Source organism: Pteropus medius, unplaced genomic scaffold (genome assembly GCF_902729225.1).
Source record: "Pteropus medius unplaced genomic scaffold, Ma_sr-lr_union100, whole genome shotgun sequence".
Lineage (NCBI taxonomy): Eukaryota > Metazoa > Chordata > Mammalia > Chiroptera > Pteropodidae > Pteropus > Pteropus medius.
The window spans coordinates 35,601-40,473 of NW_024345872.1; positions in this window are offsets into that span (position 1 = coordinate 35,601).

The following is a 4,873-nucleotide window of genomic DNA, read 5'->3' on the forward strand; positions in this document are numbered from 1 at the left end:
GTGACATCAAAGACAGAAATTAAAAATAAATCAGAAGGAAGAAGAGAGAAACCAAAGAATGAAAAAAAAATGAAAGAGAAATATAAGAACCAGCTGATACCATCAGGAGAGGAAACATAAGAATAATGGCCATTCTAAAAAGTGAGGAAAAGGAACAAGGACTCGAACCATTTTCAGACAAATAGTTGACGAAGATTTCCCAAATCCAAGGAATGAGCTGGAGCTTAGAATTCGAGAAATCAACAGAATACCCAATTATATCAACCCCAAAGGCCTTCTCCAAGACATATTATATTAAAATTATTAAAAATCAAATACAAAGAAAGAATTCTCAGGGCAGCCAGGAAAAAGAACACAGTAACCTATAAAGGAAAACCCATTAGATTGTCATCAGACTTCTCAGCAAAAACCTTACAAGCCAGAAAAGAGTGGAAGCAAATATTCATACTACTAAATGAAAGGAACTATGAGCCAAGAATAATGTAACCAGCCAAGGTCTCCTTTAGATATTAAGGAGAAATAAAGACCTTTCCAGACATTAAAAAAAATGAGGGCATTCTCCACTACGAGATATGCATTCAGAAAATACTGAAAGGGATCAGCTCAGCTAAAACAAAATGAAAAAAAAAAAAAATAATATATATATATATGCTTGGGAGTAAAGAGGCGACTAGCAGGCGGATGGAAGCAGAGGAGTGCTACCCTCACTAAGAACAGGGCATTATAAGCTAAAACAATAAGAGATTTGCTAGAGCAAGACAGTAATGAACGTTCAGCATATTAGCGACAAATTAAGACAACAATGACTGAAAAGGAGAGGGTTCAAAGATCCAAATTCGCAAAAGGGAATGAAGATAAGGCACACGCAGAAGAAAATGGACGACTATATATAAATAACTATCCTTTACATATTCGTAATGGTAACTACGTGTCAAAGATTCAGAACTGACGTACATACCATAAAATAAGGACCAGAAGGAAACCCCACAAAACCCAATCAAAAGAAAAAAAAAACCCCATACACACAAGGACGAGTAAGCAAAGAAAACATTGAGCTACCAGAAAGCAAAAGGTAAAATGGCTATAAGAAGACCTCATATTTCAACAATCACCCTAAATGTAAATGGACTGAAATCACCAATAAAAAGGCTCAGAGTTGCAGATTGGATCAAAAAAGGAAATCTAACCATATGCTGCCTCCAAGAGATATATCTCAGTTCCAAAGACAAATATAGACTCAAAGTGAAAGGGTGGAAAATGATATTTCAAGCAAATGGTATTCAGAGAAAAGCGGGAGTAGTGGTACTAATATCAGATGAAATAGACTTCAAAATGAAAAATGTAAAGAAAGACACTGAAGGACACTTCATAATGATAAAGGCAATCATGCACCCAGAAGATATAACACTTATTAATATCTATAATCCCAATCATGGAGTCCCGAAATATGTAAAGCATTTGCTAACAGAATTAAAGAGAGAAATGGACCAGAACACTATCATAGTAGGGGACATAAATACCCCACTGTCACATATGGACAGACAGATCATCCAAACAGAAAATCAATAAGGAAATATCCTTAAATGACACATTAGAGCAACTAAACATATTTGACATTTACAGAGCCTTTCATCCCCAAACAGCTGCTTATACATTCTTCTTTAGTGCATATGGAACATTTTCAAGGATTGACCACATACAGAAACATAGAGATAGCCTCAACAAATATAAGAGAGTTTAAATCACATCAACCATATTCTCTGCTCATAATACTTTGAAACTAGAGATCAACTGTAAAAAGAATGCAGGAAGAACCACAAATACATTCTACTGAAGAATAACTGGGTCAGAGAAGAAATATAAAGAGATACATAGAAAAGAATAATGATAGTACAACATAACAAAATTTTAGGACATAGCAAAAGGAGTAATAAGAGGAAAGTTCATATCATTATAAGCCTATCTCCAAAAACAAGAACGAGCCCAAATAAAGAATCTAACACTTCATCTTAGAAAAGTAGAAAAGAAAGAACAAATGAAGCCTAAAGTCAGCAGAAGGAAAGAAATAATCAAAATTAAGCAGAAATAAATGAAATTAAAAATTAAAAAAAATAGAAAAAATAAATGCAACAAAGAGCTGGTACTTTGAGAAAGTTAATGAAATTGACAAATCCTTGGCTAGCTCACTAAAGAAAAACAAGAAGGGACACAAATAAACAAAATCAGGAGTGAACGAGGGGAAATGATGACATACTCCACACAAATACAAAGGAGCATACAAAACTACTATGAAAAAGTATATAACACCAAATTTAATAACCTCGAAGGAATAGACCAGTACTTTGAAAGGTACAACTTTCCTAGACTGAATCAAAAACTGGAAAATCTAAATAGATCGATCAGCAGTATGGAAATTGAAACAATCATCAAACCCTACCAAAAAGTAAAACTCTAGGACCAGATTGCTTCACCAGTGAATACTACCAAATATTCAAAGAAAATTTAATAACAATCCTCAAACTCTTCCCAACTCATTTTATGAAGTCAATATTACCTTGATACCAAAACCTGGTAAAGAGAACACAAAAAAAGAAAACTACAGAGAAATATCTCTCATGAACACAGATGCGAAAATCCTAAATAAGATACTAATGAACTGAATACAACAACATATTAAAAAGATTATACACCACGATCAGGTGGGGTTCATTCCAAAGGCACAGGGATGGTTCAACATACGCAAATTGATTAATGTGATACACCACATAAACAAATTAAAAAATACGAATCACATGATCATATCAATAGATGCAGAAAAATCCTTCGACAAGATACAGCATCTGTTTATGATCAACACACTTAACAAAACTGATATATAAGGAAATAAAGGCCATCTATGACATTAAACTTAATGATGAAAAACTAATAATCTTCCCTCTAAGATCAGAAATAAGATAAAGCTGTCCACTATCACAACTGTTATTCAATATAACATTGGAGGTCCTAGCAAGTGCAATCAGAGAAGAGGAAGATACAAAAGGTGTCCAAATAGAAAGCGAAGAACTGTCAAACTGTCACTATTTGCAGAGAACATGATTGTCTATATAGAAAGCTCTAAAGACTTCATATGAACACTACTAGAAACAAGAAGCAAATACAGTAAAGTTTCTGGATACAAAGTCAATATTCAAAAATCCATAGCATTCCTGTACTCTAACAATGAAGTGTCAGAAAAAGAAATGCAAGAAAGAACTCCTTTTGCAATTGCAACAAAAAGAACAAAATACCTATGAATAAATCCAACGAAACATGTGAAGGACTTATATAATGAAAACTATAAGACCCTATTAAAAGAAATCGAATAAGATACAAAGAAATGGAAAGATATTCCATCTCCTTGGATTGGAAGAATCAACATAGTTAAAATAACCATATTACCTAAAATATTATTTAGATTTGATGTAATCCCCATGGAAATCCCATCAGCATTTTTTAAAGAAATAGAACAAAAAATCATCAGATTTGTATGGAAGCACAAAAGACCCCTAATTACCAAAGCCATCCTGAGAAAAAAGAAGGAGGCTGGAGGCATCACTCTGCCAGACTTCAAATTATACTACAAAGTGACAAAAATCAAAATGGTATGGCATTGACAGGAAAACAGACATACAGACTGGTGGAAGAGAATCAAGAGTCCAGAAGTATACCCATATTTATGTGGGGAAATAAGTTTAGACAAAAAAGCCAAAAACATACAGTGGAGAAAGGAAAGCCTCTTCAATAAATTGTGCTAGGAAAACTGGAAGACCACCTGCAAAAAAAATGAAACTAGACTGTTGTCTATCACCACACATCAATATTAACTCAAAATGGATTAAGGAACTGAATATAAAACCTGAAACAGTAAAATGCACAGAAGAAAACATATGAACTAAACTCAAGGACCCTGGACTTAAAGTGGATTTTATGTATTTGACCTCAGAAACAAGGGAAGTAAAAGCAAAAATAAATGAATGGAATTACATCAAACTAAAATGCTTTCACATAGCAAAAGAAACTGTCAACAAGGTAAAGAGACAGCCATCCGAATGAGAAAATATATTTGCTAGCAATGCTCTGATAAGAGCCTAATATTCAAAATATTCAAAGAACTCATACAATCAATAACAATAAAAATACAAACAATCCAATCAAAAAAATGGGCAGAGGATCTTAACAGACATTTCTCCCAAGAAGACATACAAATGGCCAACGAATATATGAAAAGATGCTCAACATCGCTTGGTATTTGGGAAATGCAAATCAAAACCACAATGAGATACTATCTCACACCTGTTAGAATAGTTGTAATTAACAGAACAATTAATAACAAATGTTTCAGAGGATGCAGAGACAAAGGAACCCTCACACACTGCTGGTAAGACTGCAAAGTGGTACAACCAATATAGAAAACATTATGGAGGTTCCTCAGAAAACTAAGAATTGATCTACCATATGATCTAGCAATCCCACTACTGGGTATTTACCCTAAAGACTTGAAAACTCATATCCAAAAAGATATTTCCACATCAATGTTCATAGCATCATTATTCACAGTGGCCAGGACATGGAAACAAGCCAAGTGTCCTAAGTTAGATGATTGGATAAAGCAGCTGTGGTACATATATACAATGGAATATTTCTCAGTCATAAGAAGAGATGAAATACTGCCATTTGTGACAACATGGATGGACCTCGAGATAATCATGCTAAGCGAAATAAGCCAGATATAAATAGTTGAAAATCACATGATATCACTTATATGTGGGGACATAAACCTAAAAGCAACAAATGAACAGGACAAGCAAGCAGAGACTCACAGACATGGACAACA